Source organism: Schistocerca cancellata, chromosome 1 (assembly GCF_023864275.1).
Source record: "Schistocerca cancellata isolate TAMUIC-IGC-003103 chromosome 1, iqSchCanc2.1, whole genome shotgun sequence".
Classification (NCBI taxonomy): Eukaryota; Metazoa; Arthropoda; class Insecta; order Orthoptera; family Acrididae; genus Schistocerca; species Schistocerca cancellata.
In genome coordinates this window covers 715507252-715535093 of record NC_064626.1, presented here as the reverse complement: position 1 = coordinate 715535093, position 27842 = coordinate 715507252, and the positions used below count along the sequence as shown (strand labels likewise).

Sequence of the window (27842 nt, the reverse complement as noted above, 5' to 3'; positions counted from 1 at the left end):
GATAATATAATGATAAAAACATGTGTATTTGCATGAAGTTTCAATTTATGTTTTCCATGTCTGTATGACGAGTACCATCCTGTGGGGTGCATTACTCTTGTGGTCTGGTACATTGTGACTTACAATATTACTGATTGTGAATAACGTTATTTGCATCATTATTTATCGAGGTTTGACTTGGGCTTTCCTAGCCTGACCCTCGTCCTTGAAAATTTAATTACAAATAGTAAATGGTCAAATAAGACATGACATTCACAACAACTTCATGAAAATTCATGTTTTTTTCATTATATTACCTCCCAAATGTCATATGAATTAAATAATGTGACCAGTGATGAAGAAACCGATTAAAAAGAAAGTGGTAGCGGTATTCGAACAGCCGGCTCGTGCACAACCATCTTGCAACACACGAGCGCTAACCGCTTGACCATAACGACTTCTTAGACCAGCATATTCGCATAGATGCATCAGATACATAATAGACGCTAAAATTTCTCTTGCAATTTTCTCGGATTTGCCAGAGTAGTGCACCTTAGTTCTCGCACATTATGTTGTTTTAATAACCTACTAACTGTATACAAAGTTTGAAGTAAGTCCGTGATCCCAACATCGTGGCCTCCCCTTGTTAGTGATCACCATACACCATAATATCGTCTCAGACTCAGGGTTTGGGTAGGGATTATTGGCGATCGCCATGTCGGTCTGGTCACCATTCGCGACGCCGGCTCTTGGTACAGGACACAATGGCTCGCTGCCCTAATACGTGCCATCGGCAATAACTTGGTTACAGTGAAAAGGTATCTGTACAAAGCATTCGCCATTTGCCTAGTTGCCCGAGGTGGGTACTCCTCAAACGTTTGAACCCCTCTCTTGTCAAAAAGGTACAGCACACTGTTGCTGCCTGTACGACTCGGTGCTCCCCGGAAGTTATTCGTAACACGTCCTTTAAGGTCGCAATGGAGCCGGTTCGCCACTTGATCGTACTGTACAAGTTGCTGTCATGGAAACCATGCGTTTACTGAAGCATATCATTAAACTCTACTTATTCTTAGCAAAATCTTCTCCCACAACTTGTTCCCATTGGGATTTTGTTTACAGACCATCCGCAACTGAGTGGAATGGTGAGATGGAAAATATTCACTTCAGCTGTGACTTCATTTTATTATAAACACGACCGATTTCGGGAAAATCATATACTACTAAATTTTCGTGTTACAAATTTAGTAGTCAGCTGTTTACCTTTTACGGCAAGTTGCCCACACGCACCAGTCCGTACCACACCGTCACGTTCGCCTGTTCCACAGCGCAGTCTGGCGGCCACGGCATGCGACCACCTCGCAGCTGACAACTGAATTTACTCCCATGGCTTCAGTATCAGCATGTATACGTGGAATTTCGCTTTAAACAAGAGCGCTCTTGAAACAGTCAGTAACAGGACTGCCCGGACTGGCGTAGAGAAGTTGCGAAGACGGGTATACAAACTCCACAGGAGAATCACAAAGTCACACAATGGCCATAGGTGTTTACAGATTTTTAATTGTATAATTTCAGTTCTGGTTTCCAGAAGAACTTTTACAGCAGAAGGAAATTTCGCTATTAGCTCTGACAGACTGACAGACTCACACGCCTCCACCAACACCATAGATCAAGCTCTGTTTCCTGTTTTCTTACATCCGTCCTGTTTTCTTTTGGTCCTATCATACCTTCTGCCCCTCCTGTTTGCTTCAAGAGAAGCTGGACGATATTCTTCCATTCCTGAGGTGCAGTATCAAAGCTGTTTGTATGTTAAATACATCAATCAATGTAATGTATTCAATTTTCCTCACACTGTGTCGTATTTGATCCGCAAGCTGTCGACTACAACTCTAGTTTTAATCTTGGCCTTTTTGATCCCAATTTCGCTACTTTACGGACGTTATACATTGTCTACAATTTCAGACATACAGGCTATTAGGGATATACGTGCCGCTACTTTTAATGGTGACTGAGGACAATATACTGAAGATCTTTACATCAGTATTTACTTTATTTTTATACTAATAATTATAGCTAATAGGAGAAATATTTTTAAGGTTGATTAGTTCACCAAGTACATGTGGCAAGAGCAAGCCACTAATGTCTATTGCCCCTGGGCAGCAGGTCAGGTGTTGAAGGGTGGACTCAAAACTGTCGATCTAGGCTGTCCACTTAGTGGTACAGTTACGACCGTGTAGAAAACAACAGGTAATAAATTATGTGACGTGTCTGTGGGAAGACTGACAGACGCAGAGAAAAAGCAACTAACACATTGAAGTGGGTACATATTACAATGCCAACGATCAGAATACCTTCACTTATACCCATAACACCCTGTACATTAGTGTCTTTGTAGAGATCTTGCCGTTCTATACATTTAGCAAGCTAGTTTCGAAATACACAACGCTACACACGAGGAAAGAAAACGTTTAACTTTATGCTGCTTACAGCGTATTTCTCCTCACAGTTATTTCGGGACACACAGGATTTCATATTTGTCTTTTTATTGCGTGGTGCCGTTGGCGGGGTGGAGGCAGAAGTGTGCCACAGGAGCACGAAACATGGCTCTCAGTCTTAAGAATGATAATCCAGAATGTCATGGAGTACCCACGTAACGTTATTACTCTCTAAAGGGAGCGGGATAAGCCTTTGGCGATTCTGCCTCAACGCAGCTTGTTTGTAAGCCACAAAGCAGGAACTGACATATACAGTGGGCAACATGTCGGACAAAATCGCAGGACTGGGTAGCGGTGGTCTCTATAGTTCTTTAAAGAAAGATCACATATTTCACTCCAAGTGTGGCTTGGAATAGACCTGCTTAAATTTTTGGGTGGAATTACATGAAAGAGTGCAATCTTCCAAGCATTAATATCTCCTTCGTGTAGAGTTTACTGAATAGGTTGGCTGCCCTCAATACGTAATGTAGCATATCTTGTGCTCAATGGTTCTCCAATCATTAAACTTAACGTCAGATCGCTATGATGCTCATCAACGATAACGATCACAGTGCCGTAGCGTCTAAAATATATGCAATAATGACTATAGGTTGGAGCAATAGCTGCCAGGAAATAACAGTCTGCCACCCCAAACTCCAGCGGCGACGTTTACGTTTACATGGTAGTCCGAGACGTTTGTGCTTTTCTAGGCCGTGGAAAACATTTTCTTTCTGTGGCTTTAGTTCACGTCGCAAGCGCCTAAACCACTGACTTAAAGTGGGGCGTTTTCTAGGGAAAGCGCTCTGGACCTTGAAATTACTCGAGACATAGGAGCCTGACGGAATTAGTGGGTGGGTAGCATGCTAGTGAACAATGATAGTGAACTTGGAACGTTGTTTAAAAAACCACAAACTTGGTGGAATGGTAAAATGTTCAATTACAACAATCCTCCTTTATTAAGAGATAGTTTGGCGTTTTCTGGACAACCTGTGTTTAAGAGCACTTTGCAGCAAGAGCTATGTCCCTTCATCAGATACGCCAACTTCAAGAGCCTCCCAGCTCCTCTGGTGAGTTGTGAAGACGACCCCACTGTCTTACATAGTACTCGTACTATCACAGAAAGGAACGTACGTAGGCGGCAACACATCAGTTTGTATGCTCGCATGACTCCAGTCACAGCAAATTCTAATCAGTTGTCATAATCCTGTGAGACAGTTGTCGGTAAGCTCCTACTGCCACAGCACATACCCATATTCTTTCACAATTTGAACGGAATAATGCTCACTTTCTTGCTGAACACTTGGATGATTTCAGTTTGAAGGTTGATGACGTCCGTGCCACTTCTGATACCGTTGAAAGTAAGTTTCTTTTTCCAACAGAATCAGGAAAAAAACCCTCTTCCCTTCCCTGATTATCTTTGTTTCGCGCACGCGTCTCTTCAGAAACTCGATAAGACAATGTCTCAAGTGTACATGAATGTCACCAGAGCTGCGTATCCCAGTGATGCACAGTTTCAGCTTTTGACGAAAAAGACAGTCTTCCCATACGACTACCTGGATCCGTAAAGGCTGCACGAAACCAAGCTGCCCAACACATCTGCATTGTCGATAAACTAACAGGCAATGCCGTAACAGATGGGAGTATGGGCATATGGCGAGTGTTTGGCAGGCATTCGACATCTCTGCTTTAGAAGATGCAAGACTATATATGAACACTGATGTACACCTGCTCACGCACACTTTCGAGAAATTCCGAAGTGTATACCTGGGCAAATATTCTTTGGTTCCTGCCTTCGATAGCACCATAATATGACTTTTGTGGGAGGAATGTTAAGAAGAACATGCGTCAGCACTGAACTGTTGGCCTACGTTCACATGCTGCTCTTCTTTCAACCTTGGACTTTGCCAGAGCGTGCAAAGGTACACCAAGGCGAATAATTCATGAATCAGTGACGAGGGGTACACGTCATCTCGCGATTTAAGTTACATCATTTAGCTCGATGTGCACAACCTCTACAGGTACGCCATGCAACGAAGTTAGGAGTGTTCTGATGGATGTCCAAAGGAAAAATCATCAGATTGAAGGAAAAGATCCATGCTAAGGATGCTGGAAAGGGACATGTTCTGGAGGCATAACCGGCATATCCCATGCATTTGCATGAGACGGGCAGCGACTTGTCGCTGTGTCGGGAGTGCCTAGTTCCGTGAAATGGTCCATCTCGAGGCTGTTGGCAATGCTGGGGAACAAGAAGCGGTATTTTCAGCACTACAGAAACCTCCAGCAATGCCTCAGGTTGAGGATGGAATTTGTTAGTACCACCCACGGCATCTCCTTCAAGCAGCGTTGCTAGTTGAGGGAGTACATCGATGTAAACACAGAACAGAAGGCCCTCGCGACTAGTGACTTTGGAAAGACTTTTGCAGCTTAACAAATAATTCAATTTTCGAAAAAAGTAAAGCAAAAAGTTAGCAAATATTGGCAAGTTCCTTTAGTTTACCAATGGAATGGGCGTAACAGCATCGCCAGACCAAACGTCAAGCGGTTCATCACCTTCAATGAAGGAGCAGTAGCTATAGAGATAGCCAACACTTCAGTGCAGTTCAAGAAGCCTGTATGTGTATGTGCTGGACCTTCCACAAACCCCACATGTATCGATTCCACCACAAGTTTGCAAAGTCTAACTTCACCAATCTCAAGCTGCTTTATATGGATATAGGCAACATTTACTTGATTACAGGCTGTAAGCCACGTGAAGGAACTACGTACAATCACGACGAATTCAGTATGTCCGGATATGCGACCCATAATCCTTTTGGAATAACTCCACACAGCAAGAAAGTTATCATCCTGATGAAAGTTGAGGTGAATAGTTCGCAAGTTGCGGAGTTTGTACGGCTCAGATCGAAAATTTATGTACACTGCATCTGTCCTCACAGGCGCGCTAAGGGAGTACATCTCGAGCCTTCAAACGCTCTCTGCGACGTTTGCCATGACTGTCTCAATGCAGGATCGCGCTCTGCTTGTAAAGCTGTATTACAAGAACGATGATTGTATACACGTCGCTCTGCAAAAGTTCCGGACACTAAAGGGTTTGAAAAAAGACGTTGGTCCAATGACCGCCGTGGGTCTGGAGAAAATGATTCGAAAAGACGCTTTCTTGTGATGTGCAACTTGGTATGGGAAGGAAACAAATTGTTTGGACGCCAGTGGAAGCAGTGGCCACAGCAATGCAGGAGGAGACGAGCGGTCGTGTGCAAAGGTGTAATGCACGGAGAATTGCCCGAACGTTGGAAGTACCCGTAAGCATGGTGTGTAAAATCCTACGAAACGTCCTTCTTTGCTATCCATTCAGAATTACCCATGTGCACGAGTTGCTTCCTGTTGACCTGCCAGCAAGAGAGACTTTTGCTTTAGAATTTCTTGTTCGAGTGGAAGTGGACAATGATTGACCGTGGAAGATTTTGTGGACAGACGAAGCCAACTTCCATCTTGCAGGATATCGGGCAAAGGAAACTCCACACGCAAATCAACCAGTACCATTTCATCCTGAAAAATGTCACTGTGTGGTGCGGGCTTACGGCATCATTTATCATAGGGCCATACTTTTTCGAAGAGACAGTTGCTTCCGGTCCTGTTACCTGTACCGTCACTGGTAAGTGCTATGAGTGTCTTTTGCGCAATCACATCATTCCAGCTCTCCAACAGCGTGTATGTGTGGATGGGATCATTTTTATGCAAGATGGCGCACCTCCGCACATTGCAAATCCAGTTAAGCAGCTGCTTAAGCGCAATTTCGGAATTGCTAGAATTATCAGCCGCCATATCCCTACAGCCTGTCCATCCCGATCACCTGATCTTAATCCGTGTGACTTCTGACTGTGGGGCTATCTGAAAGATATGTTCAGTGTTCCGATTGCAAAACTTAGCTGCAATGCGTAACACAATCCGAACGTGATACCGGAAACACTTCGATCAGCTGTGGAGCACGCTGTTTCTCGGTTTCAACTTCTTGCAGGAAACGGTGGACAGCATATTGAACATGTTTTGCGCCAGTCACACGGAAATTAATAATCCGATTTGATTTTGAGGTTTTGCGGTTTTTGGCCTTAGGGCAGTACAATCAACTGCACACGTGGCGCATTTTGGGACAAATTATGCCTGTCTTCTGAGCTCATAGGTCGTACTTCGGTCATTCCAGCGAGTGGCAGAGTAGGTTGACAAGGCCAGCCTTGTGCATGGGGTTTCAACGAAGCTCACAATTTGCAGCATTGGTTCCACATGATCGTTGCGCTTCGATTCTGAGTCGAGTGGAAGGATTGATCTAGAGACTTCGAAGCTTTGACAAGCTAGGCTGCGACTTCGTGGACTTGAGCCGTAGGGTTGACAACTGTAGGGTCCCCCTAAATGGTTCAGGTGTGCACTACATTGCCGTGGTGGATGGGCTTACGTAACAAACAGTATCACACCTGTACACACCCATGCACACTGAGTAGTACAGTTCGTTTAACGTCAAAAGTATATCTTAGGCATTGCTGTATGATTCATTTGTCATCTGTAGTCTACCACTAATAAATTATGAAGCTTACAGCGCCATCTATTGTAACATTTTGTATTTCTTCTGCCATGTGTCTTCCCCCTCCTCCGATAATATTCCGTTGCAATTTGACGTCATTCTGACCAGTGGTGTTATTTCTACAGCGGTTTGAAAGTTTAACTTCAATTACAATCACCCTGTACTTCTATTCACAATAATAATAACAATAATGTCGAATGCCGGAACGGCTTGGCCCAAGACTTCCAATTAGAAGCCACTTCGGCTACAAACCACAGGCTCAAACATTTTCATCTTAATGGATAAGATTAAAATTTCTATTTGGCTTTCCGCAATCCTCAACGTAAAACACGGTATGAATGCATTATAGACCGATGGTGCCACTGATAACGGACACTGCATTGGCCCATCTCGCTGTTTGGGGAACTTTGAGAAGGTGGCACACCAAATGGAGACACGTTTTGTTCTCTAATGAATTGAGATCTAGCAGAGACTATGGAAAATGGGTGATTTACGTCCAGAAAGAGTATACAACGCTAAACAGCCCCACATTTGTAAGTGGTAGATAGCAATATCGTGATGATCGACTACGAGTGCAAGAATTAATCAGAATTGGTGGATGCAGAAGCGTCCACTTCATCTTAAATACTTCAACGACTTGTACGCACAGCAAAGAATGATTGTTTCGGCTACATGCTGGAGTGTTTGGCGATTTTCTCTCTTTTACGGAAGGCTGAAATCGTTGCTACAAGCTTGAAGCCAGCTCGTCCCACGCATTCCCCGATCGAACTACGACTGTGGTTGCCCGGGATACTGCCCGCATTGAGGCTGATCCCTCACCTGTGGTAGAGAGTGGGAGGTCGTCTCGAGGTGTGGCAGGGGGCGAAAGACATTCCGGAGGGCTGAACGGAAGGCCTCTCCAGTTTGTCTGAAGAACCAGTTTCAGACTCTGTCTCAGGCTGATACTGATCTTCGGCCTGACATGGCTGCTTGTCCTGTTCCAGAGGTTGCCCCTCAGTCTGCAAGATCCGGGCGGTCGCAGAGGGTGGGCTTACTGGTAGTTGGGAGCTCCAACGTCAGGAGCGTAATGGGGCCCCTTAGGGATATGGCAGCAAGAGAGGGGAAGAAAACCAATGTGCACTCCGTGTGCATACCGGGGGGAGTCATTCCAGATGTGGAAAGGGTCCTTCCGGATGCCATGAAGGGCACAGGGTGCACCCATCTCCAGGTGGTCGCTCATGTCGGCACCAATGGTATGTGTCGCTATGGATCGGAGGAAATCCTCTATGGCTTCCGGCGGCTATCTGATTTGGTGGAGACTGCCACTCTCGCTAGCGGGATGAAAGCAGAGCTCGCCATCTGCAGCATCGTCGACAGGACGGACTGCGGACCTTTGGTACAGAGCCGAGTGGAGGGTCTGAATCAGAGGCTGCGACGGTTCTGCGACCATGTGGGCTGCAGATTCCTCGACTTGCGCCATAGGGTGGTGGGGTTTCGGGTTCCGCTGGATAGGTCAGGAGTCCACTACACGCAACAAGCGGCTACACGGGTAGCAGGGGTTGTGTGGCGTGGGCTGGGCGGGTTTTTAGGTTAGATGACCTTGGGCAAGTACAGAAAGGGCAACAGCCTCAACGGGTGCGGGGCAAAGTCAGGAGATGCGGGGACCAAGCAGCAATCAGTATTGTAATTGTAAACTGTCGAAGCTGAGTTGGTAAAGTTCCGGAACTTCAAGCGCTGATAGAAAGCACCGAAGCTGAAATCGTTATAGGTACAGAAAGCTGGCTGAAGCCAGAGATAAATTCTGCCGAAATTTTTACAAAGGCACAGACGGTGTTTAGAAAGGATAGATTGCATGCAACCGGTGGTGGAGTATTCGTCGCTGTTAGTAGTAGTTTATCCTGTAGTGAAGTAGAAGTGGATAGTTCATGTGAATTATTATGGGTGGAGGTTACACTCAACAACCGAGCTAGGTTAATAATTGGCTCCTTTTACCGACCTCCCGACTCAGCAGCATTAGTGGCAGAACAACTGAGAGAAAATTTGGAATACATTTCACATAAATTTTCTCAGCATGTTATAGTTTTAGGTGGAGATTTCAATTTACCAGATATAGACTGGGACACTCAGATGTTTAGGACGGGTGGTAGGGACAGAGCATCGAGTGACACTATACTGAGTGCACTATACGAAAATTACCTCGAGCAATTAAACAGAGAACCGACTCGTGGAGATAACATCTTGGACCTACTGATAACAAACAGACCCGAACTTTTCGACTCTGTATGTGCAGAACAGGGAATCAGTGATCATAAGGCCGTTGCAGCATCCCTGAATATGGAAGTTAATAGGAATATAAAAAAAGGGAGGAAGGTTTATCTGTTTAGCAAGAGTAATAGAAGGCAGATTTCACACTACCTAGCAGATCAAAACGAAAATTTCTGTTCCGACACTGACAATGTTGAGTGTTTATGGAAAAAGTTCAAGGCAATCGTAAAATGCGTTTTAGACAGGTACGTGCCGAGTAAAACTGTGAGGGACGGGAAAAACCCACCGTGGTACAACAACAAAGTTAGGAAACTACTGCGAAAGCAAAGAGAAATTCACTGCAAGTTTAAACGCAGCCAAAACCTCTCAGACAAACAGAAGCTAAACGATGTCAAAGTTAGCGTAAGGAGGGCTATGCGAGAAGCGTTCAGTGAATTCGAAAATAAAATTCTATGTACCGAATTGACAGAAAATCCTAGGAAGTTCTGGTCTTACGTTAAATCAGTAGGTGGCTCGAAACAGCATATCCAGACACTCCGGGATGATGATGGCATTGAAACAGAGGATGACACGCGTAAAGCTGAAATACTAAACACCTTTTTCCAAAGCTGTTTCACAGAGGAAGACCGCACTGCAGTTCCTTCTCTAAATCCTCGCACAAACGAAAAAATGGCTGACATCGAAATAAGTGTCCAAGGAATAGAAAAGCAACTGGAATCACTCAACAGAGGAAAGTCCACTGGACCTGACGGGATACCAATTCGATTCTACACAGAGTACGCGAAAGAACTTGCCCACCTTCTAACAGCCGTGTACCGCAAGTCTCTAGAGGAACGGAAGGTTCCAAATGATTGGAAAAGAGCACAGGTAGTCCCAGTCTTCAAGAAGGGTCGTCGAGCAGATGCGCAAAACTATACATCTCTGACGTCGATCTGTTGTAGAATTTTAGAACATGTTTTTTGCTCGAGTATCATGTCGTTTTTGGAAACCCAGAATCTACTATGTAGGAATCAACATGGATTCCGGAAACAGCGATCGTGTGAGACCCAACTCGCTTTATTTGTTCATGAGATCCAGAAAATATTAGATACAGGCTCCCAGGTAGATGCTATTTTTCTTGACTTCCGGAAGGCGTTCGATACAGTTCCGCACTGTCGCCTGATAAAGTAAGAGCGTACGGAATATCAGACCAGCTGTGTGACTGGATTGAAGAGTTTTTAGCAAACAGAACACAGCATGTTGTTATCAATGCAGAGAGGTCTACAGATGTTAAAGTAACCTCTGGCGTGCCACAGGGGAGTGTTATGGGACCATTGCTTTTCACAATATATATAAATGACCTAGTAGATAGTGTCGGAAGTTCCATGCGGCTTTTCGCGGATGATGCTGTAGTATACAGAGAAGTTGCAGCATTAGAAAATTGTAGCGAAATGCAGGAAGATCTGCAGCGGATAGGCACTTGGTGCAGGGAGTGGCAACTGACCCTTAACATAGACAAATGTAATGTATTGCGAATACATAGAAAGAAGGATCCTTTATTGTATGATTATATGATAGCGGAACAAACACTGGTAGCAGTTACTTCTGTAAAATATCTGGGAGTATGCGCGCGGAATGATTTGAAGTGGAATGATCAAATAAAATTAATTGTTGGTAAGGCGGGTACCAGGTTGAGATTCATTGGGAGAGTTCTTAGAAAATGTAGTCCATCAACAAAGTAGGTGGCTTACAGAACCCTCGATTGACCTATACTTGAGTATTGCTCATCAGTGTGGGATCCGTACCAGATCGGGTTGACGGAGGAGATAGAGAAGATCCAAAGAAGAGCGGCGCGTTTCGTCACAGGGTTATTTGGTAATCGTGATAGCGTTACGGAGATGTTTAACAAACTCAAGTGGCAGACTCTGCAAGAGAGGCGCTCTGCATCGCGGTGTAGCTTGGTCGCCAGGTTTCGAGAGGGTGCGTTTCTGGATGAGGTATCGAATATATTGCTTCCCCCTACTTATACCTCCCGTGCAGATCACGAATGTAAAATTCGAGAGATTAGAGCGCGCACGGAGGCTTTCAGACAGTCGTTCTTCCCGCGAACCATACGCGACTGGAACAGGAAAGGGAGGTAATGACAGTGGCACGTAAAGTGCCCTCCGCCACACACCGTTGGGTGGCTTGCGGAGTATAAATGTAGATGTAGAAGCCAATCGGATATGTGAAATGCCCTTGAAAGGAGTATTGCATTTTTTCGACCACCTTACGGTACTTGTCCACAGAAATGTGCTGTACTTCTTGAATAATGTTAAAATAACTGAGTATCTCGTCAATGAGCTCACTTAATCGATGACATGCAGATGCAAAGCAATGTTGGCCGCCTGTTGTGGCCAACAGAGTATTACGGGATGACGCTTACGGTTGTCCTATTATTTCATTAAGCATTTAGACGTCTATTTTGGAGTACCCACATTAGTACATCCGAAGTATACTACAAATTACTTGTACATACGCGACTGTTTCTGAGAATACGACGGCTGAAGTTTTCGACGTAATTTGGATGCCTTTTTGAGGGTTATCATCTCAGCCGAAATGGTGGCACAGTGCCTAGCGTCGGGGCTTCCTAGTTTTGCGTCCCGTTTTCGAAACTTGATTATTGGTTTTATTTATTTTGTTATTTTTTAATTTATCAACCCATGTTTGTAGAAGGTTACTACACGGATGTTTCTTAACACGTTAGGAGTTACAAGTGTGTTACAGCAATACTAAAATTGTGTGTGTGTGTGTGTGTGTGTGTGTGTGTGTGTGTGTGTGTGTGTGTGTGTGTGTGCTCGCGCGCGGTATTTTCACACAATACAATGTTTTTAAATTCTCATATTCTTACAATGTCATTCTTATGCTTATCCTTCACGGAGGGTTGGTGCATTCCCTTGGATGAAACCGATAGGTGAAACATTCGAAACATAGAAATTCTGAAGACCACAAGCATCGCGCGAAGGCAGATTTGCCACAGTGACATTTCTTCGTATGACTCTCACTCGGGAATGAAACGTAGTTAACACTACTGAAGATTTCACGCGTTGTCAACAATGTCGCGGCAAACCACGCATTACGGATGACTTTTCCGAAAACTGGTGCTTGCAATGTATTACGAATCTAGATACACTACAGGAATTAGACCGGAAACAATTTTCGCGTTCATTTATTGCTTTTTTTTAAATTCATTCAGCTGACAGATAATTAGTAACCGAATAAGGACGACGTCATTTCAGTATACAATGGCGAACATTCGTGAAGTACGTGTAATCTACGGATATGGGTATATAAATGGAACACAAAAATAAATGTAATAATCGAATCTTGAACACGGGGCGCAAAATGTGAAGATGCAACGCTAACCACTGATCCACTGATTCAATTGAACAATTTTCTCTTTCCAAGCACACGAAGTAGCTCGAAAACCTTGACCGCCGTTCTCTTAGAAACTGTGGAGTATCTACGTATAATCCGTTACACGTGTTCGCTTATTTTGACCTCTCTTACACTGAGTGAAATTTCTGAGAAATCATATTATGGCGCTTTTCGTTTCCTCCTTGTTACTAGGAACTAACTCGGTCACGTCACAATATGAAAGCCACCTCCAGTTCAACGTAGCGCACGCTGTTTATCGCAGTCCGAACACAAACAGTGATCGTGGAAAATGCCTTCGCGAGCATTGGAGATTGCTTGTTATTAATATCCTTAAATTTATCGACGACCAGAAGGAGGAAGGAGTGACACTATTGTCGGAAGAAATGACGGAACACGTAAACAAAATTTTAAGGTAAGAAAGAGTACGTCGATCGTGTGTAAGCTACGGGGGCATCGGCACGACGATAAGCGAAGTGGGTTTCAAGTATCTGCCTCAAAGAGGAATAAGCAAAGAGGGCATAATAAATATCTTACGAACGATGTCGCTATGTGTTATTAGGCATCAAATTTCCGTAATATTTTGAACAACAAAAGAAATACCAACAACTTCGTGAAAACTTCGCAACTTTTATGTTCCAGAGCTGGAAACTAGTTCCTTTTACGGGATTTTTAAAATGTTGCCAGTGTCATAATGAGCGAAAGAAACTACACAGGTTCAAAAACAAGCATGGTACATTAAATTTTTACGAATAAATGAAGCATCGGAATTGAAGAGTTCCAGAGCTGGAAACTAGTTCCTTTTACGGGATTTTTAAAATGTTGCCAGTGTCATAATGAGCGAAAGAAACTACACAGGTTCAAAATCAGGCATGGTACATTAAATTTTTACGAATAAATGAAGCATCGGAATTGAAGAGTTCAGTGCACTATTCAGATGAAAGATAGATTCAAACACAATAAAGTAAAAGTGTCAGTCAGTGTTCAGATGACGAGGCATGGAGATTGGCACTGACGTATAGACATGTGCCGTCTGGCACTCGAATTGTAAGAATACTTGGCTGTACGCTCTTCCTCCCATCTATCCCTGTTTCTCGGGCGTGAACTCTGCTATGCCGTCATCCTAGCAGGGTCTTAAATTTGCTCTCAGTTTGTTACTTCCTTACATGCATGTTACCGCTGTATATTTACATAACGTGGTTACCTCGTCTGCTCCAATAATCGTTGTTAACGCTTGTAACCAATAGTCATTGTGAACACTTGTAATTATTTGAGGTGCCCTGCGCCCTTCCACTCGCTTGAGATTTCAGACAGTGCAGCCGAACACCGCAGTTAGTTGAAACTCGGATAGACTTATCTTTTCCCCAAGACACCCGCTGAGTCATGTGTGAGCAAACGCCCTCCTTTTCACGTTGCGCCAAGTCACGACGACTACTGTTATGACGCCACATCCCTACTGTTGGTAATAATTACGTGTGTTGCATGTGTATAATCTCCATTTCACTGTGTAATTATTCCGTCACTGTCTGTAAGTGCACAGGGATGACGTACATATACGATAGCAGGCTAAATACTGAGGGCGTAGTATCGGATTAAAATGGGCAGTAAGGAAATAGAGGAATGGGGGTGGGTGCCATATATCGAGTGGAAGGCGGGCCATCGCGACTGAAAGCTTTAGCAGCTGGCAGCCGCCCGAGCGCCCCTCTATTCAAACGCTCGCGAAGGCGTAAAACAGCCGGGGCCAATCTGCGTCCCGGCCTGGGCCCGTGCCAGAGACGACGCCGCCTCTCTTATGCACACGCCGTCAAATCCGCCCCCGCTACCGGCGCGCAGAGATTGCGATTTAACGAGCACACCGGCCCGCTGCCGGGACATTTTACCCGGCTACTCTTCTTTTCCGAACGTCGGGCCCTGAGGTAGTCACAACTTGGAACAATATCCCTCTTCTACTTAGTGCAGTAATCCCATATCTGTTACAATGTCACGACCATCCAGTAACAGTGCTGTTTGCAAAAGCAAAATCTGGTTTTTAGATTTTTTTAGGAGCGAAGAGGCGATTGCTTGGCAACTAGCAACCTTCGCTGACTTAAGAGCTAAGTATTGTCTGAAATTACTGATCAAAACATTGCTGACAACTTCTCAGTGCTCTTTCCTATCTGTTACTTACTCCGTAGACAAAACTGAGGCCCATTAAACTTTTAATTATCACAGAAATCACTACTGTCAATTTCTACGTCAGCTGCTGCACCCTTGTTGCTACTTTCATGTTCCCTTTAAAATTGGACTTAGTTTCAGAGACTACGCAACAGAAAGCAGGCCGGCATTATAGCGAGAATCTCGACCATTTTTGCCTGTTATCGACATTGACATTCGTGAAATATCAATCCCAGGGATTCCTAGACTTAAGAGAATGTTTTAATTTGAATAATGTAAATATGACAAAATCATGCAGGAGGCAGACGACCATTATCATAATGAACAGTAGTTCTCCATTCAGGTTGACTGGGTCGCAATCGTATAAGTCAAATATCAGGCAGGAATGACTTTCTTGTTCCATTGACGCGTTTTGCAGTTTATCCATGATGAGCTATCCATGAGCGATTACTTCAAGTAGACTGGCGTTTCCCATACAACTTGAAACGTCATATCTACGTGTTGTTATCGCTCATGGATATCTGATGATGGGGTAATTCCGAAACGCGTAATACGAGCAATAAAGTCATTCCTTGCCTGGTGTTTGACTTTTACCATTGCGACCCACTCAGTCTGAATGAACAACTGCTGATTGTTTTGATTTCAAGTCCGATGTCGGATAACAAACGACAAAATAAATATTTTTTCATGTGATATAATTACGATTAACAATTTTCGGATTTTTTTCCTTTATTTATAACGTGAAACCTTTCTTCTTGCCAAATTTCATCATTGTTGATCAACAGGAAGTATCCTATAGGTTTACATGTGGGAATTTGCTACTGTCAAAATACGTGACATAAATGGCCCTACCTTTTGACTGCGTTGACTTAGAAGTTAACGTTTATTATACCGCCAAGGGACCGTATATCACAGTGTGTAACATAAACTTCAACCTGATACGTCCATCCGTTCCTTAAAAAACGGACGGACGAACAACAAGCGATCATATAAGGGTTCCGTTTTTACCGACTGAAGCACGAAACCCCAAAAACGCACATGTCCGCCCTGAACCCTACCACCATTTGGATACACGAGTTTTTTTTTCTCTCTCTCATTTCAGTTACACCAGGAAAATCGGTAACTTTAGTCACTTAAAATTTCAGAGGCCACAGGCTCTTATTGCTTCTCAGCGAACATCATAAAAGTATTTCCACCGGAGGAACTGGAGTAACCCCTTCGTAACGGAAAGCTTTCTGTTCGCCACATATGAGCGGCTTAAAATAAACTTTAATGTTATCAATCTTATAGATGCAATTGTTGGAAATGCGTACACCTTCCCACCAATCTACTCATTTCACAGAGCATGTTGCACGAAACTTCGGAACTGTTTGTTGGAAGAATCAGCATATACTGAAATCATCACGTAGAGAAGAATCTCTGCATCCCAGATGCTTGTTAGCGAGACGCCTTCTATGACTAAAACTTAAAAAAAAATATACGACCAATGTTTTCAAAATATGCAAAAAGGTATATTGCTGGATGCTGTGGATATTTCACGTGTTACTGTGATAAGCGTTTATCGCAAGTACCTCGATTTGGGGAAAACCGCTGCCACCGGAGACAACTGCCGTATTAATTTTTAACGACAGGGATCACCGTTGACAGTTGCGAGTCAGTACGAAGATGGGTAAAAATACCTAGTGAACAGTCTTATCATCCCGGGTCGCCTACTCGCTATAAAATACAGAAACCAACAGCCCGACATGAGTGCAACTGTTTCACGAACATCGTAACGGATAGATAATAGCAAGTGGGCAACAACATCGCGATTAGCATATACAAAGATCATCTCGACTGATAGTTGTGATACAACCTGGTACACACCGATGATGGCAGGGTACGATTACGTCGAGAATCACATGACGCGCCGTATTCTAATTGTTAAAATGGTACAGTTCAGGTAAGTGGCAGAAGCACTCTCGTTCGCGGGATGTTCAGTTGCAATGAGATGCAACCCATTCAGCCCATTCTCTCACTGTTATGTGACTTACGTGCATCTGTTTGATTTCTACGGTACACTGCAGCAGGCAACCTGTACCTTCAACACAAAGCACCACCCCATCGCTCTCTAATTGTATGAGAAACATTCCACAAACGTAATGGTGCTGTACTGCTGTGTACACTTCCGCGCCGCCTCCCTTTCGATCAACTGGTCTCATTGCTGTACTGCACATAGGAGGGTCTTGTGCGGTATGTACACCCCTTGACCTTCATCAGGGCATAAGCGGCTGCTACAGGCTAGACGTAACAACTTCGGTTGCTCACGACTGTTTAACATACCCATATCAAGGGCAGCACAACAGCATAACTGTGGTACTCCTCATTTTCTACTTGTATATAAAAATCCTAGCACTGTTTGATTTAAAGTGGTAAACGAAGTGCATAGAATCATCAGTTTACATGCCCCGAAAACTGCAGATAAGAAAAAATTGAAAGAAATTGAAAACTTGATGGCACAACATTGAAAATCGCTGAATATCATGTAAAAATCGTGTGTAGAGACTGCAGTTCCCAGATAGCCAATGGATGACGTGCAGGAAAATAGTAAAGCACTTCATGGAAAAAACAAAAAGAGGAAAAACCTTAATAGCCTCCTTTAGACATAACAGCCTCCTTTAGACAACCAAGCTTAACACTTTTATCGGTGTTATCTACAAACAAATGAAAAGCCCTGTCAACACAACGTTTGGGAGTTCCAGATCGACACCGTCACAACTATGTACCAACGCCAACAAGAAACTTTAATATAGAAGACTGTTGTAAGTCTTAATATCGAGACATGGCTGTTCTTAGAAATGGAAATTAGGTCTTAACCAAATATATTTCCACCTATAAACACCAGAAAGTTCAAAATACATCCAGAAATACTGCAACAGTAGGGTAAAATTGAGATGATTCGCTCGGAAGGGGCAGAAAATGGGAAATATTTTAGGAAAAAAGGTAAAGCCGGCCACTCGCGTGAGAACGGGGATATAAACGTTGTGTAAAAAAGGTGAAGGAACTTTGGACAACTCCATGTGTGAAATTTTACATCCGTTCTTTCTGTGCATTAATATTTAATGCCTTGACGACAGTGAGATATTAAAGAATCGCTCATACGTGACAAGGACGGAGAACTCGACAGATCGTCCTTTTTAGACGTCTATCCATATATTCCCTTTAATGATTTCAGGGTGGCAGGTAACAGATACGGAAAACAGAATACAGTTCCAGCAGTAACAGGATTAATTTCCCTATTGAATATACGGATCACGATGAAATAATGGAACTAAAACAAAAGTATAAAATGTATATCCATAATTGCAACGAGGACGAGTAATCTTAATATTATCAACGGGAAATGCAATTGACTATATAGCTATTGGACTAATCATCCAAATGTTCGTACGGAGAGCACTAAAAACTTCACGGATAACAAATTTTAGTATATACCAGTTCCACAGGAAAGATTATCCAATCACAATCTGTCTTAATTAAGTTGTTTTATTGTGTTTCACTGCTGTTATATGGTCGGAGGTGCCGCAACTGCGAAAACGTACAATGAATAACACGCAGAGGGGCAAGCACTATCCTACAATAAAGAGGACAGAGAAAGACGAAGACACCAGTTCCCTTTCAAGTGAGCTGGCTAATATATTTCATAGCCCCGTCAGCTGCATCGATGTTTTCGACATCGGTTAAGAAACACTATCCTGGAAAGGGCGTCACAGAATTGATTTGAGGGCACCAGAAAGCAAATGGAATGGCACTGGGACGGCCTGTGCGCGCCAGAGCTGCCAGAGAAGCTGCCCGCAGGTGAAATATGCGCCTTTCATCCTGCTTTGTGCAGAATTGCCCAGAATTTGTGCCCTCACATTGGTCGAAGTACGACGCTGACAGCGAAGAATAGATTCGCTCGACGTCTGCATAAACTGTGCAACGAACGAGTCTACTACGTCCTTTCTAGATAGCACAAGTCGGATTGCCGGCAATTTACAGGGTTTCATTATCTATAAACAAGGCAGCAATAGCTACTAACAACCTACTGCAGAAGTACTGTAGTGACTATCGGAGTTCCGAATTAAACAGACCCACCACGATAATGTTTAAGTGAGTTGATGTACTAGTCAAATAGGTAATCAGCCGATTGAATGAGTAGCAGTACAAGAAATTAGGGACTCTTACGTTTCATAGTTAATTAACTGATGAAATAGTTAAAACCGATATTGCAAGTATGACGTTGGGTAAACAACTTCGCAGCAGTAATAAGCAATATACTCCAAGTATCAGATATGCAAGTCACAATATTTTTCTCAGTCTAGTATATTTCGTTGATTACACTTTAGAACAAATGCAGCCACAGTGTGGAAAATAAGCTCACTTTGCACACCAAACCTACTCGTGACTCACTCAGAAACATACGGAAATTTTTGGTGCGCTCTTAGCATTCTGGAAACGATACTTACGAATACCTAAAAAAATACCAACGTCCACAACAGACGAGCAGACCGTCTAAGATTTACGCATGAACTAAAGAATGAATCAGACACTTCAGCTATATGAAATGAGATAGTTTTCTAAGCGCAACTAGTTAAATTATTAATCTAATATTTGAACAGTCATACCGAAGATATTGCTCGTTCCTTTAGATACAGGGCTTTAGTTTTAGAGCTTTGAAAGGTGATTGATAATGATGGGACAGGGTAATTGTTGGTACCCTTCCAATTACTCCTACGAGAGGATTTACGGAAACCACCGGGAAAATAAATCGAAATGTTAGGGTCACTATTTTTCCCTCGATCACGAATATAATAGCTTAACTGAACGTAAGTGCGCCATGTTCATTTTTATTTCTGTAATCATCAGTCACCTGTCTGGTTCAATGACTGATAAAAAAAAAATCACGCAGTACTAAATGTCACTGTCCCCCAGTGCAAGATCTAGCAAGGAACAATCGCCTCAAATAGCAAATTTAGTACCGTGTGATAGGCTAAACAAGAAAATTATAGCCTCTGGAGGCCAAAACATCGACGCTGGATGGAAAAGCCGTTGTGTAAAGATGATGAGACACAGGAAGAAAAAAAAACACGAACAATCCAGAAAAAAAAGGAACGTAATTTTTTTTCGAAAACTGTCGTCATTATGGCTGAAAGCTAGGACACAATCCAGATAGCCAGAAATAGAGTTGCTTGCTCAGAAAGAAACGAACATATATAAATTTATGAAAAATGTGTCCATTGGGGCCGGTCGGGGTGGCCGAGCGGTCGCAGGTTCGAATCCTGCCTCGGGCATGGATGTGTGTGATGTCCTTAGGTTAGTTAGGTTTAAGTAGTTCTAAGTTCTAGGGGACTGATGACCTCATCAGTTAAGTCCCATAGTGCTCAGAGCCATTTGGACCATGTTTTTTATCCAATGGGTCGTTAACTTAGGAATTACTAGACACAAATTCGCCTTATAAAAACCTCCTTCATACCTTAATCTCCCCGTTATAAATAACTGCACTAGAAAAATGACAAAAATATCGTATTTGAGACTTAGTACTATGAACTCGGATGCGAAGTACCAATTACGTCCAAAATTTTGAGAAAGTCGCATCCCTGGAGGCACTCAGGATCCGTGCGAGTGGATAAGCTAAACCACAATAAAATAGGAACGGTAGTAGTATGTCAAGATCCATGCATCTACTACAAATATCGGACAGTACGCCAGTTCATCTGAATGCATGTTCGTCTTCTCTCTCCTCCTACGTCGATGGATATATTCTGTACGTTTTCCAACATAGTACACTTCTGGTAGTAAGAGTTCGCAGTGGTATTTTTCTGCATTGGCAACACTGACCGATAACGAAAGACTACATTCAACTGTTGGTTCTATATTGTCGCCGTAACATGTTATCTTCACAAGCTCCGACAGATTTATTGGTTGCGACTGATGAATGTAAGTTTCTGTTTCAAATTATGTAATTTTTACGTTGTAAGTCGTGCACAGTAAACACTATGTAGGTATGTACTAGAAAATATAAAGTTATTTGACGAAAGACTCACCCTTCTTTGAGGAACAAACCACGACAGAGCAAACAGCGGAACCAAGCAGACTGCCATTTGTGATTTTTTTTTTTTTTTTTTGAACTGTGTAGCGCATCGGTTAAGAGCACGCTGTAAAACAGCGGGAAAGACTACGCGCGTACTATTAATTCCCCCCCCCCCTTCTTCTGTGTTTCGAACTGCTTCTAATCCAGGAAAACCCGTTACGCAGACAGATGTGAGTCCTTCGTTTCGAGCTGCATATTCTAGAGTAGCGGAATCAAAACCGTAGAGAATTTCTTTGAGTGAAGGGGATGTCTCCACAGCAGAAAACTTCGCTCCAACAGAATTCACTGAGAGAACCAAATTTCCAACAACTCAAGAAGACAAAGGAGTTTAACAGTAGCCCGTCCACAATGCTGCTGCTCAGTGACAGATGATTTGTCTGTGCAGTCAGCAGGAAAAAACCAAGAACGTAATACATATGAACTTCAGAGAGCTGATGTACGAAAGGTTGCAGGCCTATCCACTATTATTCACTGCCAAAATATGACCGACTCACAATAAAGAAGAAAACGTCAAAACAATCCGAGAAAAATGCATTCTTAGACAAACAAGCTGAATCAGACAAAATCAAGGGGAGACGAAATCCAAATCCAAGGGGGGGACCTGGTGTTTTGAATTGCCTAGGGTGTGGTGACGTCTAACGGTCTTGCCGCAGTGGTAACACCGGTTCCTGTCTGACTACCGAAGTTCAGCGCTGTCGGGCTGCGCTAGGACTTTGATGGGTGACTACCCAGTCTGCCAAGAGCTGTTGGCACGCGGGTGCACACAGCCCTTGCGAGGCAACCATAGGAGCTATCTGAATGAGAAGTAGCGGCTCCGGTCTCGTAAACTGACATACAGGCGGGAGAGCGGTGTGCTGGCCACATGCCCCTCCATACCCGCGTCCAATGACGTCTGTGGGATGAGGATGACACGGCGGCTTGTCGGTATCGATGCGGCTAAGGAGTACGAACGTGCAGAATTTACGTATGTTGATATTTAAGGTTTATGTTGAAAGTTCAGCAGCTGCAACTGAAAAAAAATTTGTTCCCAAATAAATCAAAAATAATTTGTTATAAGAAAAGTTTGTTTTAACCTTCTCATCTGCTAGATATGAGGGGTTAAATACTACGTGCATACTCTTTCCCGACTTTCCCCTATTTAAAACTATTTCTTACTCTATGTTTCCGCTAAGAGGTAAAAGTTTTCTTAGACGGGCAGGGTTGTAACGCAACTACTCTTACCATAAGAGGAGTGTTAGAGAAGTAACGGGGCACTTTAATTTCGCGTGCTGTATTAGATTAGCACGACATTTTTGTCATTGTGACGATAAAAATGTCTGTAGAGTATCTGTACAATGTTAGCCATACGGGATACTTACTTAATCGTCAGCTGTCAAAAAGGTTACATGTGTTTTGGTAGTATCGGTGATTGGCTGTTTTGCGTAGAAATGGATGACAGAACGCGTTAAATTTTGCTCTACGAACGTAATACAGTGCATCAAAGTTCTAGAAACGTTAAATACTGTTTCTGGTGATTCTGCATGATTAAAACATGGGTTTACGAGTTCGAAGGATATCGTGAAGATGGCGAGGGTCCTGGTCGTCCCAGCACGATAACCGATGAAATCGTGGAAAAAGTGAAAGAAATTACTACAAATGATTGCCGAATCGCAATCAGAGAAGTCGCTGTTAATGGTTGCCTATCAACCGGCTCATGACATGAAATTCGGATGTTTCCGGTAAATTTGTTCCCATGCAGCTGAATTTCGGGGAGAGAGAGAGAGAGAGAGAGAGAGAGAGAGAGAGAAGACTAGCGGCGGACGCGAGTTGGTTAGGAGTCGCTGCATGGAGTCAAAAACGATGCCGAACTACTGAAACATGTCATAACAGATGATGAAACTTTAAGTTTACGGATATGACGTTGAAACAAAAGCTCGATCGTCTCAGTGGAAATATTCTGAATCGCCGTGACCGAAAAAAGCTCAACAGGTGTGATCAAATATGAAGGTTATGCTCACTGTGTTCTTCGACGTTAATGACATAGCGCACCATTGAGTTTTTGTCACAAGGTAAGAAAATAAAAATTCGGAAAATTCCTACTTACTTTCTTTCGCCAACGGCAATAACATAGTCATTCAAATATCTACATTAATATTTCTCCATCCAACGCAATTTTTAAGCTTTGCTTATGTCAGTTCAATTACATTTAAATTGAATTCTATAATGGAAGCAACAGTAGTGCATCTATGGGCTTCAAAATATGTTTCATTTAAAATAATTTCTTTAGGCTTATGTTGTATAATCATATCACATAATGTTTTTCTTATTGACAAGTCAGCATCTACGTTATTTTTTAATAACCACTTAATCATTTCCCTTTTATTCGACGACCTAGTTACAGCTTTCTTAGCTCCTTGATGTGGTATGAAGCACTGTCCATTACAACAACAATGTTGAGCGACAGATTCGGATTTACTTTCGTCGAAATCCCAATTTGTAAAATTTTCGTGCTTCATTTGACCGTAATAGTCCCCAGTTGCACAAGCAGCTTTATAAATAAATCGTGCGTTGTGTAAAAACGCAGCATTACACCAACTACCCACCACAATAATCCTGCTGTTTCCACTGATAATGTACGTCATGACATCAACACCAGGGCCCTTCCAAAGATTTCGGCAAATAATGTTGTTGCCCACCTAAGTTTCGTCGATATTCTTCATTTCCTTAGGTGTATTAAGTATTTGCAGCCTGCTCAACCAGAATTTCTCTTTTACTTGCAGATAGAAACCTATTTCATGCTGTGTCTTGTGCAAAACATCTTCTGAAAAGGAAAATTGATTTTTTGTTATAAAGGAATAGCTTATTTGCGTAATGTCGGCACTTTTTTTGATTTATTAAGTCCTCCAGCGTCTGTCTAATAGCCGATTTTGTGAAGTTGTCTATAACGATGGGTTTCCTCGTAAAATTCTCAGCGCTCTTTTTCGGCGATACCAGTAAACCATGTGGTTTATTTTCAGGCTTCCTTTCTGATTCGTTCTATTTTTTCAATTATACTTTATTTGCACAACTCTGACTTTTACATAAACTGCAGCCTTTTTAATGGAGATTGGCAATATTAGCGACGTTCTTTTTGTAGCGACTCTTTAATACAAGCTGTAATTAAACTAGAGGTGACCGAACGCTCTTTAAGGGCTTCTCCTCATATTGTGTCGTTTTCTTGCAATGCTTATCCGTCAATTCCGAATAACTATGTTTATCACCAAATATACAAACATAAATGACTGATGCTGGTAACTAAAATCCCACGAACAGAATTGATGTAAATCACCGCACGCTACATTACATTGCTAGACAGGAAAGGGCGACTGATATTTGGTGTACCTGGTAGGGCAGTTCCAGGGTCCTTCCGGAAAAGGCCACTTCCCCCGCCATTTATTTGGTACAAATTTGCTAGAGATACATTAATTTTGTACAAATTCGCTGTATTCTTTGTCAAAATATATTCGCTTTTAAAACTTATACACTTTTGCAAGCTTTCGAACCGATCATAGAGACAATTTTTGCACTCTAACTTGGTACCTTGAAAGCAAGGTTTTGGAAGGATCAACAGCACCCTGAGGTGACGAAAATATCTAGTAAACTTCCTTTACTTCACGTCTATGATCAAAAATTTTTTGTCATCAGACTACCGCTTTCGGTCTATAATGACCATCTTCATATCTGCTGCAAAATATGGGAAAAACACAAATACACTAAAAGATTGTATACAGTTTAAAACAATAAAATTGGTCATTTTTTTGTTTGAAGCTTTAGGCAATCTGCTAGTGTATTTGTGTTTTTCCCATATTTTGCAGCAAATCTGAAGATGGTCATTATAGATCGAAACCCGAAGTTTGATGACAGAAAATTTGCGACCATAGACGAGAGATAAAGGGAATTTATTCTATATTCAAGTCACTGTTCAATCCGTGACCATGTCACAGCTTGTGAAAGTAGTGCTATGAAAATATGTCTACGCATTTTTTTTTTGTATGAAAGAACAAAAAGGCGATACCAGGTGAATACATGCAGTGAGGTACGGACTCCGTGGTTTTCTCCGTCAACTAATTAACCGTTTCACGTACTGTGTGCAGATGGCATTGTCATGATGGTGAATGGTGTGACGTTTCTTTTGTTTTTCCTTATTTCATCAATCACGCATTGCAAATAAATTTTTTACAGCATTCAGTGTTAGCTAGTCTTCGGTCTTTTAAAACAACGGCCGCCACACATACAATGTAACCAAAGAAAAACGCCATCACTTTTTCTTCACGTGCTGTGAGAACAAGAGTGTCACTCGTACTGTTTTGGTATGTAATGGATATTTCGCAGCTCGCACAAATATATCCAAATGTTATTTCTTGTTACGATGTTGTGTACTGATTTATCACTTGCACGAGTTTGGTTTTAAGTTTCGGTCAAATTTTGAGGATTACATCGGAGATCTTTTCCACAACTAAATTTTCGTTCAAAACTGAACGTACTGAAGTCTTCGACACGCCTAAGGACGTCTGTGCCTAATGGAACTCCACGTGCCCTCTTAATTATGTTGCGCACAGCGCCATTTCTAGTTCTTTTAAGCAGTCGATTAACGGTCGACGTTTCTTAAATTCATTGCTGACGGAAAAATGATCACGACGAAATTCTACACAACAATTGTAAACTATGTTCTTTTTTTACGCTTACTGCAAACAAATTGCTTTGTCATTTTCTGAAATCTCATTGTTTTAGGAATATCAATGTCAAATTTTAATATAACTATACTGTCAGTAAGCAGTAGTGCCATCTAGGGCTCTATTGTAACAGCAGGTGACACACTTACTACTCTTGTTGAAAGATTGTGCCAGTCATTCTCGAATCCACTGTCATCTGAAGTTCCGTCGATGACATAAATAATGTAGTTTTACAAATACGTACGCGTATTTCAAAATTATGATGCACAATTGTAACAGCTGCAGACACTTCACTTTCTGCTGAATACTACAACGATGGATTTCAGCAACGTTGGCCGTAGTAGATATCCCATCACTGGCTCAGATTATATATGAATTACTCCCGACACGAAAACAAGCTTCATTTGATAACCTAAACAGCAAACTCTTTAATTCGTAAAGAATTACGCGCTATGTTCATACATATACAGAATGTATTAGAATCCCACGGACGGGATCGGGTCAACTTCGAAACATTCTTGATGTCAGTTTAAAAATAAGTGATGCTGATGAAGATTTTCGTATGTTCCCCAGTATCTGCGTCGCATTAAATAAAATAATATGGTGACAAATTTCACAGCTTTTAGACGTATTCTTGCGAGAACTATCTTACGACAAGAGTTCGTTTGAAGTGCTGAAAGAACGAGAAACGATTAGGGAAAAGAAAAGTAATTCTTACGCAGAACATAACATACCTGCACTCATGTGTCGAGTGAAAGGAATAGTGAATATCAATATCGCGTAGATGATGTTTCTTGCTATACACTGTTATCGTCGTTGAAAATATTTATGAAGCAGTATGTACTTACCACAAGAGGAATGACGATGACACTGCGCTGCAGTCTGTGTCAATGTACCCTTAGCACTATGGTAACCCAGATGGCTGAAACAAACACCAACACCACAACCAAATAAGCGGTCTGTTTCGTTCTATAACTAGTACAAGTTTTGCGCAAGGACTGCGGAACTGTGTCGCACCCAAATAATGAGAAAGTTACGAGCAATAACTGCAAATCTAGAAATTAAACCTCAGTATTAACAACAACTACAACAACAACAATAGTTTTCTGACCAGAATGTTTATGTGCATGTTAACACTAACAACGAATTATAACCTGGACATACTCGGGATGCACCAAAAACAGTAGCAAAAAAAGAATTGGAGCGAACAACCGGGAAAATATCAGGGTGGTTTCCGAAAGGGGAGATCGTACATGGAACACATTTTTAACTTGAAACGATTAATTCATAACAGCATGTTAACCAGAAAAACTGCAATTGTATCACATACTGATTTCAAGAAGGCATTTGATTTGGTACACAGGGACACACTAGATAAAATCATTTCAGAATTGGATGTTATAGCAAAATTCACAAACCTAATTTGTGAAACTCTAGCAAATATGGCATCTCCCGTTAAGTATAGGGGAGGAGTATCTCAGCCATTTGAAATGAAACCAGGCATTAGACTAGGTGGCGGTTCATAACCCTTCCTGCGTAACTACAGTTTAGAAATAAAATTCTGTACGTATAACAATACTGAAGCAATAATTCTGAGAAGGAAAACAAATAGCATGAAGTAAATTGCCTGTGTTTTGGAAAAGATTTTGTAATACTTGCAGAATATCTGTTGGAAGCAGTTACCCAAATCTTCTGGAAAAAAAACCATGCACAACAATTTATAATAATACAAATAGGAAAAATAGAAGGAATTAGTATATTTAAATACCTTGGAGAAACTAGAAAAATTCGCAATGAATGTAAAAGTTAATAAAACTGAAAGAGGATACGGTTTGGCAGAAAAAAAATCTACGAACAACAAATGCGTACTGAAATGTAACAGCTCATTTTCCATACGATTTCAAAGATTATTTGGATTGTTTGATTAACTGTTATGTCACTAGGTAGGACCATAATAAGTAATTTTGCTTCTGAGCTATGTAATATAATTTTCAACAATTCCATGTCGAAGTAACCGCTAATATTACATCCATCCATTGGCAGGAACATGTATTGTCAAATCATTTAATTGCAATTAGGGTTTTTCATTTACGAACAATCGAGTAATTATAATGTTTGAAACCTGTAACAACTCTGTTTACCATACTGTCCGCTTACTATCTAGTGGTTAATATAACATAAATTACCTCATATTTATTGAATTCATAAAACGAAAACAGATTAAG

General features: G+C 42.0%; 1 protein-coding gene across 10 annotated transcripts in view; it reads right to left on the bottom strand.

The window, feature by feature from the left end:
• LOC126185003 (ran-binding protein 3) overlaps positions 1-27842 on the bottom strand; it is a 298168-nt gene that overhangs the window by 75929 nt on the left and 194397 nt on the right. For all 10 annotated transcript variants that reach the window (XM_049927804.1, XM_049927760.1, XM_049927751.1 and 7 more), the window contains one exon: positions 26466-26539. The gene's annotated coding sequence lies outside the window, so the exon portion shown is untranslated. The remainder of the gene's footprint in view (positions 1-26465; positions 26540-27842) is intronic.